The sequence below is a fragment of the Protopterus annectens genome, chromosome 8.part1 (genome assembly GCF_019279795.1).
Source record: "Protopterus annectens isolate FY-2018-M chromosome 8.part1, PAN1.0, whole genome shotgun sequence".
Lineage (NCBI taxonomy): Eukaryota > Metazoa > Chordata > Ceratodontiformes > Protopteridae > Protopterus > Protopterus annectens.
In genome coordinates, this window is record NC_056742.1 from 374,925,489 (window position 1) to 374,938,866 (window position 13,378).

Genomic DNA, 13,378 nt, shown 5'->3' on the forward strand with positions numbered 1-13,378 from the left:
CCATACAATGCATCTCCTGTGATAGTGCATTGTTGATCATTTCTGGTGGGATCCTGGTAACTTTTATAATGGCTAAAATGTGAACCTAGTGTTTGACCTCTCTGAAAAGAAAATGGACACTTATTCCCAAGGATCTCAGATAATCTATGGTCTGCCAATAGAATGTTCTACTGTCTATTGACAATATCCTTAAGTGCCCCAGTATTTTGACCAAAAGTCGTAACTAACCTCAGATTAGATGCCCCCCCAAGTTGATGTTCCCTGTAACCTAACAAATTCTTCTTATCCTGAGTGGAGGCCCAACTGCTGGCAGAAATGATATTTCCATGTTTATATCCCCTACTCTTGAACCTGTGAACAAGATCATTTCTATAATATTCATAAGTTTGTGTATCGGAACATACCCATGTAAACCAAAGAAATTGTGATTTAGGGATATTCCAGATGATATGTTGAGGGCGGAAGCTGGTGGTATGAAGTAGTGAGTTACACTGGGGATATTTGCGATAGATCTGAGTATTCAAAGTGTTATCAGCATTCCTCGTAATCAAAACTTCAAGCAAGCTAATCTGTTGTAAATGATAGTTGACCTTAAACTCAATACCCCACTTGTTCTCATTTAAATACTCAACAAATTCCTGCAGATATGCACCATCAGCCTTCTACACCATCCAACAATCATCCAGATACCGTCTCCATATATCTATCCCCTCAAGATATCTGTTACGGTTAGGGTCATAAATAAGTTCCTCTTCTAAATATGCCATAAATAAATCAGCATAAATGGGTGCGAAAGATGCCCCCATTACTGTACCCTGCACCAGCCAAAAACATTGGCCATGAAAGTATAATAAATTTTGGTGAGTACATGTTCCACTAGATAAACTAAGAATGTATTAAAACCCGGCTGATATAATTCACTCTTGTCCCACCTGTACTTTAAGGCCAATAGGCCCACCCAGTGTGTAATGTTAGTATACAAGGCAGTAACATCCAGGTTGCAAAGAAGCCACCCTGATTCCAACTGCATATCAGAAATAATACCCAGGAATTGTGTTGTGTTGTGTATATGGGCTCTAATACATCCCAAAAGGGGTTGAGAGATTTGGTCAAAAACTGTGAGAGAGGTTCGGTAAGAGAACCCCTACCTGACACTATAGGTCTCCCAGACAGATTTTTAAGATCCTTATGAATCTTAGGAAGCAAATACAAATACTGAGATTTTGGATCCTGTACCCTAAGATGATAAAGATCTGAATCAGTGATGATGCCCTCTTCCTTGGCTTGTAATAGAAACCTGTCAATTTCTACCTTAAATCTAGGGGTTGGATCTAAGGGCATATACATATAATATCTGCCGTCTTTCAATTACTTTTGAGCCTCATTGTAGTACATATCCCAATCCATCACCAACACCGCTCCACCCTTATCAGCCAGTAGGATCACTAAATTATTATTATTTTTAAGATTCATAACTACCTGTTGTAACATCTTTGAGAGATTATGGCAAAGAATTGGATGTTCAGGAAAATTAAAGTGTACATCTTTGAAAATGCTAGATTGGAGCATATAAACCTGTTGAGACATTGGTGGCATAAAGGTAGATTTCTGAAATTTGAATACATTGGTGTTAACAACAGATGATTCAGAATCAAAATGTAGTCTTAGGTTCAACAGACGACAAAAGAGATTACATCCTGAGCCAAAGAATCCTCTGTAACAAAAAAGCCCAGTACAAAATTTAAGCCTTTATTCAAAAGTTGCATTTCCACCTCAGAATGAGGTATGGATGAGATATTATGAACATTTGTACAATTATTTAATGTTGTACCATGATTTTCAGAAGGCTCTCCAAATTGCTTGTTTGTCCTGTGTTTCCTGCCCCCTCTCCTTCTTCTAGCCCTAAATGGTGATCCAAGTTACATCTCTGGGGAGTAGGTGAGTCTAGGGTGTGATTACCATCCATGTCCATGGTGGAAGATGACTCATCCTCCAGTGTGCCGCTAGTGGACATTCTAGACTTCTTCAAAATGGATTTGGGTCTCTTCCTTTTTTGGTTAAAGGGTCTATTATCAGTAGTACTAAATGTGACATCCTTATAAGACTCAAGAGTGAATTATATCAGCCAGGTTTTAATATATTCTTATTTTGTTTAGAGGAATATGTACTCACCAAAAATGTAATATACTTTCATGGCCAATGTTTTTGGCAGGAGCAGGGTACAGCAATGGGGGCATCTTTCGCTCCAATTTATGCTGATTCATTTATGGCATATTTGGAAGAGGAACTTATTTATGACCCTAACTATAACATACATCGTGAGGAGATAGATATATGGAGATGGTATCTAGATGATTGTTGGATGGTGTGAAAGGCTGATGGTGCATATCTACAGGAATTTGTTGAGTATTTAAATGAGAACAAGTGGGGTATTGAGTTTAAGGTCAATTATCATTTTCACAGATTAGCTTCCTGGATGTTTTGATTACCAGGAATGCTGATAACACTTTGAATACTCAGATCTATCACAAATATCTCCAATATAACTACCTACTTCATGCCACCAGCTTCCACCCTCAACATATCATTTGGAATATCCCTAAATCACAATTTCTTTGGGTTACTGGTATGTTCCAAAACACAAACTTACGGATATTATAGAAATTATCTTGTTAACAGGTTCAAGAGTAGGGGATATAAACATAGAAATATCTTTTCTTCTAGCAATTGGGCCTCCACTCAGGATAGGAAGAATTTGTTAGGTTACAGGGAACATCAGCTCGGGGAGGCATCTAATCTGAGGTTAGTTACAACTTTTGGTCAAAATACTGGGGCACTTATGGATATTGTCAATAGACATTGGAACATTCTATTGGCGGACCATAGATTGTCTGAGATCCTTGGGGATATGTGTTCATTTTCTTTTCAGAGAGGTCAAACAGTAGGTTCACATTTTAGCCAGTATAAATGTTACCACGATCCCAACAGAAATTACCAACAACGCACTATCACAGGAGATATAGTGTATGGATGTACCCCCTGTGGACATTGTACATATTGCCCAAGGGTAGCAAAATCAAAACAATTTACAAGCAGAAATACTGCTTTGGTTTTTGATATAAAATTTCTAGCAAATTGTAGCTCTGTTCATGTTCTGCATTTTATGTTGGGCAGACCTCTAGACCTTTACGGTTACGTATTACTGAACATGTCAGCAATATTAGAAACAAAAGACAGTCTAACACCCTTTATAAACATACATCAAAACACTACACTGCCTCTTTCAGATTCACTGTTATTGATAGGATTAATGGGGATAGAAGTAATAAACCTGGATGGCATTCCATCCTTAATTCTAAAGAGGAAAAAATGGATAATTAAGTTGGGAGGGCTTTTTCACCCTGGATTAAATGAGCATCTATAATTACCAAATGGGTACTTTTGTCTACTTATCAGGATTTGTATAAATAGCCATGTGTTTTTGTTATTTGGTTTGACACTGAGAAAGGCTAATAAAGCCGAAACCGGTCTGATTTCTTTTTGTGGGGTTTGGGCTTATATCTAACCCTACCTGTAATGTGTTTAATGTGTTTATGAGACATTAAAGCTGTTTGGTTTTACCACAATGCTGTGCTGGCCTCCTTTGTTTGGATTTTTATGACATTTATTTGGCCTTTGCACTTGCGTACTTGCAAGGGGGTTGTTGTTGTTCACCCTCTATGACCGAAAAAAGTTCACAGCTCTTACCTAGACCTACTAGAGGTGCCCAGCATCCAAAACAATAACCCATTCATGAGATGCTTTAACTACCCCCTATAGACTGGAAAGGTACACTGCCTCTAATTCATAGGTACAATGTTTCCTGGACATTATCAACATGAACACCCTGGTCCAGATAGTGCACACACCAGTCAGTTGACCAAACACGCTGGACCTAGTACTCTCCAATATGGAAGAGCATTGCAACCTCCCCTCTGTCATGTCTTCATTGGAAAGCTCAGACCACAAAGCGGTTTCCCTTGAAATAAAAATCAACCAGGAAAACCCAACTATACCCATAAAAGTGAGGAACAATTCTAAAGCAAACTACATCTTATTAAGTTCATAGGTTCATAAGTGTGTACTAGGCTAATGGCCTTGGAGCCTTTACCAGCCTAGCCCATAGGATTACCCTGCCATCATGCCACCCGACCTTACTTCCCAGTGCCTCTGTCGAGTAGAGCCACTGGAGTGATCACCAGGGGGAATTTTCTATTTTCCATCCACTCATCAAGATTTCTCTTGAAAAGGGCCAGTGAGGTGTTTTGTTTGACATGCATGTGAAGTCTATTCCATAGCATGGGCATTCTCTGGGTTATGAACCTGTCCCTCCAGCACATTCTGTTGATTGTGGTAATGAAGATTGAGGTCTCTGGAATGTGTTGTGCAGAGGGATCGGGATTTCTTTAGATGTAGCATTTCTAACAAAGCTGGGTCATGCATGGCTTTGTAAGTCAAGCAGAGATCACCTCTAAGTAGATGATATGAGACAGAATAGTTGGAGTTTTTTTGAGTCTGTCCATATAGGACAAGTGTTTAAGGCCTAGGATCCTCTTTGTGAGGTACTTTTGTGGCCTCTTCAGTTGTTGCAGGTGTCTATTGAGGTACACGCCAAATGGGGCATTGTACTCAATGACTGGCCTAATGAGGGAAGAGTATAGGGAGACAATGACCTCTTTCTTCCTGGATGCAAAACCTTTAGTAATGAGATGTGCCACATAGAAGGACTTTCTGACCACAGTGGCAATGTGGTGGTCAAAAGAGAGGTTACTGTCAACCTGTGTTCCCAGATCTCTTATAACGCCTTCTGTGTTCAGTGGACTACCATCGATTAGGTAATTCATGGGAACTGGGTTTTTCCCAAAGAGGATGACAACACATTTTTTGGCATTGAGTTTAAGGCCATGGTTCTGACACCAGTTGTTGGTCTCAGTGAGACCTTTCTGTAGGATGTCAGCATCACTTGGGGAGTTATTAATGGCTCCCAACTTGCAAATGTCTGCGAACTTTGTCAGCCAGAGTCCCTTCGTGTTGGCCTGGACTTCTGAGAAGTAGATACCAAGCAGGAGAGAACCCAGGACCAATCCCTGTGGGACTCCACTCATGACTGGTCAGCAGTCTTACTTGGAGTCAGCTACTTTCACACTGTGGGTTCTATCGAGTCAGTTTGCAACCCACCAAGTGATATAGGGGTTGATGCCTAGCTTAGTGAGTTTTTCTATGATTTCTGAGTGGGGAATGGCATCAATGTCCTTGGCCAGATCAAGGTAGGCTGTATGACCCACCTTGCCTTCATCCATGGCTCTAGTGACTGACTCAAAGAAGTTGACCAAGTTGAGCAGGCATGATCTACCCTTCACAAAACCAAACTGTGTGGGATCTGGAGTTTGGAGATTCCCTATATCCTTGTTTATTGGGTCCATGATGATGCATTCCATAGCTTTGCATATCAGACTTGTCAGGCTAATGAGGCGATAGTTCCCAGGGTCTGTAGTCACTCCTCCTTATTGAAGAGGGATGACAGTGTGCCATTTGGTAGGGACAAAGCCTGAGGAGAGGCTGTGACTGAACAGTGCACACAGGTGAGGTGCCAGCTCACTCTGTAGCTCATCTAGAAGACAGCCAAGGATTTTGTCAGGTCCCATAGAAGCTGTATTCTTGGCAATGTGTCAAAGTTCATGATCTTCCCCAAGCCCAGAGAACACTGCTATCTATGCAGAATTATTCAAAGAAACCTTGGACAAACGTGTAAACAGCTACATTGAGGGTGGCATACCTACCAGAAGTAAGCCCAAATCTAACACCAAAAAACAAACCTCACTGGTAGAATCCTTACCTTAATGTAGAATATAACAAAAGAAAAAAGTAATGGCAACAAGTCAGAAAGAGCAACTCTCACAGAGACAAGAGCTCTCTGATTCAACTAATCAGAAAACTAAGAGGTCTAATAAAGACCAACAAGCCTAATTATGAGGTCAGGATAGCATCCCAGGCTAAGGATAATCACAAGGCCTTGTTCAGCTATGTCAAGGACCTTAAAGGTAATATGCAGCAGTGTGCAGAACTTGTAAATGTCACAATGTTCACTAACCAGGGTGACATACTGAATTTACTGGCTGATAAATTTAGCTGTAGCTTCACCACCACCCCCAGCTATCAACAGGCCGGGTGGTGCACTAATTCCAAAACACCATTTCAGTGTGTCCTGATAATATCCTCGGTTGCCTCCTAAATAACCTAAAACACAACCTAGCAGAACCAGTTAAGGCACTCATCAACTACAGCCTTAAAACAGGCTAAGTGCCAGGTGAATGGAGGATCACAATAGTCATCCCTTTTTATAAGGGTGGACCATCAGCTGATGCCAGGAACTACAGACCCATCTGTCTGACAAGTCTGACATGCACAGCCAAGGAGTGAACTATCATGGAAATGATCAACAAGGGTACTTGCAAATTACAGACATTGGACCCATCCCAGATTGGCTTTGTTAAGTGAAGGTCTTGCTTACTCAACCTGGTAGACTTCTTTGACAGGGTTACCGCCAAGACTATGAATGAGGGAAACATGGTGGATACCACCTACCTTGACCTGGTCACTGCATTCAATATAATACTCTACTATGTTATTGACAAATGCTCAGAACTAGGCACAAATCCCTACATAACTCACTGGATGTCTGGCTGGCTCACAGATAGGACCCAAGAAGTCAGGATCAGTGAGACCACCTCCACCAGGAGAATGGTCACCAGCAGAATACCCCAGGGCTTCATATTGGGCATGCTCCTCTTTGGCATCTACTTCTCAGAAGTCAAAGGTAATGTCAAATACCTCTGGCCCACCAAGTTCACAGATGACTGTAAATTGGGAGCTTTCAAAGATTCCTCTCACAACACCAACATCGTACAAGAGGGTCTAACATAAAACAAATGACTGGTGCCAAAGCCACACAGATTAAAACTCAATGTGAAGAAATGTATTACTGTGCCCTTTGGGAAATCATCCAGCCAAGCTAATTACTCCATCAATAAAAACACCCTTAAGAGGTGACCCATTAGTTAAGGATCTGGGAATATATGTAGATAGTAATTTGGCCTTCAACTAACACATAGCCATGTTAGTAAAAAACATCATTCTATGTCACCCAACTCATAAGAAAGTATATGACATCCAGGTTCAAGGAAGTTATTGTACCAATCTATTCAGCCTTATCATATGCATAATTGAATACAATGCCCCCTTGGGCATGTACTTAACCAGGCACTTGCAATAGCTGAAATGCCTCAAAGGTTCCTACAAAGATCACCTTAAGGCCCCATCTCTGTACTCAGTCTCCTACAGGTTACTACTGAGAGGCGATCTATGTCTGGCATACAAGGCATCCTCACATCCAGCTCTGATGGATCTCTTGTACATCCACAAAACAAACAGCACCAGAAACACTAGATCTAAGGACCTGAACTTTGCATGGAACATAAAAATAACATACTGGAGAAACAGATATGTGTCTCAAAGGATAGCCACACTATGAAACACGCTCCCTACCCCCATGAAGCAGCTCCCTATCCCCATGAAGCAGAGGTCATCTTTGACCTTTTGAAAGAAACCTTGATCATTGGATGGGAAATTGCAGATTTACCCCTGGACTGTCCCTAGTGTCTCTGATGGACAGAGGTCGTTAGTAAGTAAATCAATCTCCAACTAACACGCCCCCGCACATAACCCCCTTACCTCCTTACTAACATAACTCATCATACAGACATCCAAGATACTTGGGGACAAAACTAGGCTGGGTTGCACAGTTAGACTTATAAAGGCTCTGGTGGTCATTGGCCTAGTATAAAGCTATAAACCCATGAACCTATAAAGGGTAAGTCTGTTCCAGAGGACAAGAATTCTTTGAGAAATGTATCTGTTCTCCAGCAGGTTCTGTTTATTTTGTGGTGGAGGTTTAGATATTTTGAGCAGATGTTCATGGTATTTGTTACACATTTTGCAAAAGTGTAGAAGGCCATACATGATTACAAAATTTGAGGCCTAGTAGGCAAGGAAGATGTCACTCTTTAGGAGTCTGTATGAGACAGTGAGAAGTGAAATAATGCTTTATGGTATTTTGAGTAGTTCATGGAAATCATGCCCTTGACTCTATGAGTCAGGAAGTCATAGGATTTTTCAAGTTGGATCATGTGTTTTGACAGATAAAAAGACAGCATTATATTTTATTATGGGGCCTAATGAGGGAGAAGTATTTATTTATTTATTTATTAGTATCGTTTACTGGGATAGTTGGACAGGGCATAAGGCCCCTTTTCAGAGGTCTGGGGAGAAAAGCTCCACTCAAGATGCATACATTAAGTCTACAAAAGGTTAAAGTAAGAGAGAGGAGTACATCTCTAATAAAAACACTGGTAACAATTATCAGTTAATGGTTAGAAAACAAAACATGCATGATAGTTTATCAATAACCCACTTCTGGGTGTGGGTGTTACAGGACCAATGGTTGGTGAGGTTTGATCAGGAGGGCAAAGCCCGAGTTATCAAACAATGGCAACTGTGGGTAAATCCTACAATACCCACATCAGGAGTTGGTTATTGCTATTATACAAAGACATTATTTAAGAAAGAAATTGCTTACCTTTCTTAAATAATGCATTTGTATAATAGCACTTTAATGTTCTTCTGCCCAAAATGGTGGCAACTTGTGTGGTAGTGGCTATTCTGTCTCCCAGTGTGTATTTTGCATATTTATATATTTTTTGTTGACTTACCATCCATTTGTCGGTAGGATGTGCGGCTGTCTGCAGCAGTGGTGTTTTTGGGCTTAAGCTGTGGATTTGCTGTATTTTTGGAGATTGTGGCTGTTTTTGGTTCAGTGGGATGATTAGGGCCATACAGGGCCTACAAGCATTAGCAGTTGCACCGAAGGTGGATGGAGGAAACCTAGCTTGGACTGCTGGTTTGGATGTTGAAGGGATTGGTCTGGACATGGAATGATGCGGTAGTTGAAGATGAAGCTGTTGATGTTTTGGATGGTGTAATGGTGAGGACTGCTGCGATTACTTGGTTGCTTGATTGCCTTGGTCACTGTGATCGTTCAGGCCTTTGAATGGTGGCAGTTAAATATGGTTTCTGTTAAATTGGAGGAGACTAGTCTGAGTCTTGGAAGATTAATGTTGCTAAAATGGAGTTAGCAACAGTGTGGATGTTGTGGATAGCGAGAATTACTGTGGTGGCTGTGATGGGTTGAGCATGGTTAATGCAGATGTGGTGCTTTTGAATGGCTTGGACTCTGTTGTTGTTGTCATGTATGTGCATTTTGTTTATGCATTTATGTTTGCTCATGAGATTAGAGAAATGTAATTTCGTTCATCTGTGCACTGATGCTGTATGGTCTGAATGACAATAAAGTTTACTTTGACTTTGACTTCCACCTTATAAATACTTTACTGATGTACTGTGCCTGTTTATGGTATGTTCGGATGCATGGTTGCACAGTACATCAGTACAGTGCTAGAGAGTTGCTGTGAAAGAGAGCATACCAGTATCGGTTTGCCTCTGAGTCTTTTTTTTTTTTTTTTTAATTATTATTTACTTTTCTAAAATAACAACATTTCCAGAAGCTCAAGGGATAGGACAAACACGAGGACAGTTGGGGGCATTCTACTAAAGACTGGACAGTTGAAAGGTAAGGTGAAAAGACTGAGAACAGTCATATTACCAGTGCTTTACCTTCTAACTTCCGGAATTTGCAGAACGCCCTTACTTTTTTGTCTCATATTTTGCACATTCCCCTTTAAAATATGTGAAGGTAGCATATCCTAATGCAAACGTCTGGTGGCTCAACAATAGTTAAGCGACCGGAGTTCTTTCTATCGGAATATGCTTGATTTATAAAGAGCATGCTGACTGGGGTATCCAATCAGCATGCACATTTTGAAACAGTAATGACCTTTTACTGTATAATAAATTTATTAGCATTTAACGTGAGAACATTGTCCTGGCACCATAAGTTTATATGTTCTAAGCCACCTTGGGGGATTGAAGAGTCCTCTGTAAAACTGATAATAGCTCCAAGTTTGAAATCATTTGCAGACTTCATCAGCCATAAACCCTTAACACCAGCTTTAACCTAAGAGAAATAAATATCAAATGGAAGTGACTGTAGCACCAGTCACTGAGAGACTCCAGCAGTAATGACCCTTTCAGAGGACAGCATACCCTCAATCCTGATTGACTGGGATCCTTCAGTGTACCAGTTCACCATCCAGTAGGTTATGCACGGTTTGCATTATGTTTGATAAGCTTCTTCTTCTTCTTTCGGCATTTCCCGATTAGGGGTCGCCACAGTGGATCATCTGTTTCCATTTCTTCCTGTCCTCTGCATCTTGCTCTGTCACACCAACCACCTGCATGTCCTCTCTCACCACATCCATAAACCTTATCTTAGGCCTTCCTCTTTTCCATTTACCTGGCAGCTTCATCCTTAGCATCCTTTTCCCAATTTACCCAGCATCCCTCCTCAGCACATGTCCAATCCAACGCAATCTCGCCTCTCTGGCTTTGTCTCCAAACTGTCCAACCTGGGCTGACCCTCTAATATACTTATTCCTAATCCTGGCTATGCTCATCACACCAAGTGCAAATCTTAACATCTTTAACTCTGCCACATCCAGCTCTGACTCATGCCTTTTTGTCAGTGCCACTGTCTCCAACCCATATAACATAGCTGGTCTCACTACCCTTTTGTAGACCTTCCCTTTCACTCTTACTGGTACTCGTCTGTCACAAATCACTCCTGACACTCTTCTCCACCCACTCCACCCTACCTGTACTCTCTTCTTCACCTCTCTTCCACACTTGCCATTACTCTGAACTGCTGATCCCAAGTATTTAAAACTCATTCACCTTCGCCAACTCTACTCCCTGCATCCTCACCATTCCTCTATCCTCCCTTTCATTCACACACATATATTCCATCTTAGTCTGGCTGACCTTCATTCCTCTCCTCTCTAGAGCATATCTCCATCTCTCCAGGGTCTCCTCAACTTGTTCCCTACTCTCACTACAGATCACAATGTCATCTGCAAACATCATAGTCCACGGGGACTCCTATCTGATCTCGTCTGTCAACCTGTCCATCACCAGTGCAAATAAGAAAGGGCTCAGAGCTGATCCTTGATGTAATCCCACCTCCACCTTAAACACATCTGTCACTCCCATGGCAGATCTCACTGCTGTCACACTACCCTTGTACATATCCTGTACCACTCTTACATGCTTCTCTGACACTCCCGACTTCCTCATATAATACCACAACTCCTCTCTAGGTACCCTGTCATATGCTTTCTCTAAGTCTACAAAAACACAATGCAGCTCCTTCTGACCTTCTCTGTACTTCTCCAACAACAGTCTCAGAGCAAACATCGCATCTGTAGTGCTCTTTCCTGGCATGAAACCATACTGCTGATCACTAATTATCACCTCCCTTCTTAACCTAGCTTCCACTACCCTTTCCCATAATTTCATGCTGTGACTGATCAGTTTAACCCCTCTGTAGTTACTACAGCTCTGCACATCACCCTTATTCTTAAAAATTGGTACCAAAACACTTTTTCTCCACTCTACAGACATCCTCTCACTTTCTAAGATTTCATTAAACAATCTGGTTAAAAACTCCACTGCCATTTATCCTAAACACCTCCAGGCTTCCACAGGTATGTCATCTAGACCAACAGCCTTTCCATTCTTCATCCTCTTCATAGCTATCCTTACTTCCGCCTTGCTAATCTATTGCACTTCCTGATTCACTATCCCCACATCATCCAGAATTCTCTCTCACTCATTCTCTTCATTCATTAACCCCTCAAAGTACTCTTTCCATCTGCTCAACACACTCTCCTCTCTTGTGAGTACGTTTCCCTCATTATCCTTTATCACCCTTACCTGCTGCACATCTTTCCTAGCTCGGTCCCTCTGTCTAGCTAAACGGTACAGGTCCTTTTCTCCCTCCTTAGTGTCCAGCCTTTCATACAACTCTTCACATGCCTTATCCTTAGCCTTTGCCACCTCTCTCTTTGCCATGCACCTCGTCTCCTTATACTCTTGTCTACTTTCTTCATCTCTCTGACAATCCCACTTCTTCTTCACCATCCTCTTTCTCTGTATACTCTCCTGTACCTCCTCATTCCACCACCAGGTCTCCTTGTCCTCCTTCCTCTGTCCAGATGTCACACCAAGCACCTTTCTAGCCATCTCTCTTACTAGCTCTGCTGTAGTTACCCAGCTATTCGGTAACTCTTCACTGCCATCCAGTGCCTGTCTTAACTCTTCCCTGAACTCCACCTCACAATCTCCCTTTTTCAATTTCCACCATTTGATCCTTGGTGCTGCCCTCACACTCTTCCTCCTCTTCTTGATCATCAATGTCATTCTACAGACCACCATTCTATGCTGCCTAACTATGCTTTCCCCCATCACCACTTTACAGTCTCCAATCTCCTTCAAACTGGCTCTCCTGCATAGGATATAATCCACCTGTGTGCATCTCCCTCCACTCTTGTATGTCACCCTATGCTCCTCCCTCTTGTTAAAATACATATTCACCACAGCCACGTCCATCCTTTTTGCAAAATCCACTACCATCTGACCATCTGCATTCCTTTCCTTAACACCATACCTACCCATCACTTCCTCATCCCCTCTGTTCTCTTCACCAACATGCCCATTGAAATCTGCTCCAATTACCACTCTCTCACCCTTGGGTACAGTCATCACCACTTCATCCAACTCACTCCAAAATTTTTCTTTCTCATCCATCGTACACCCAACTTGCAGAGCATATGCACTAAAAACATTCATCATTATACTATCAATTTCCAGCTTCATAAACATCACTCTATCTGATGCTCTTTTCACCTCCAAAACACTCTTGGTATACTGTTCCATCAGGATAACCCCTACCCCATTTCTCCTCCCATCCACACCATGATAGAACAATTTGAACCCACCTCCAATACACCTGGCCTTACTTCCCTTCCACCTGGTCTCTTGTACACACAATATATCAACCTTCCTTCTGTCCATCATATCAGCTAGCTCTCTCCCTATACCAGTCATGCTGCCAACATTCAAAGTTTCTACCCTCACTACCACAGTCCTAACCTTTCTCTTCTCTTCCTGCCTTCGTGCATGCATTCCCCCTCTTCTTCTCCTCCTTCTCCTCCTTTGGCCAAAAGTAGCCCAATTTCTGCCAGTACCCTGTCGGCTAACTGTACTGGTGGTGGTCGTTGTTAACCTGGGCCTCAACCGATTCAGTATGTAAATCTGTATTGGTTTCCGC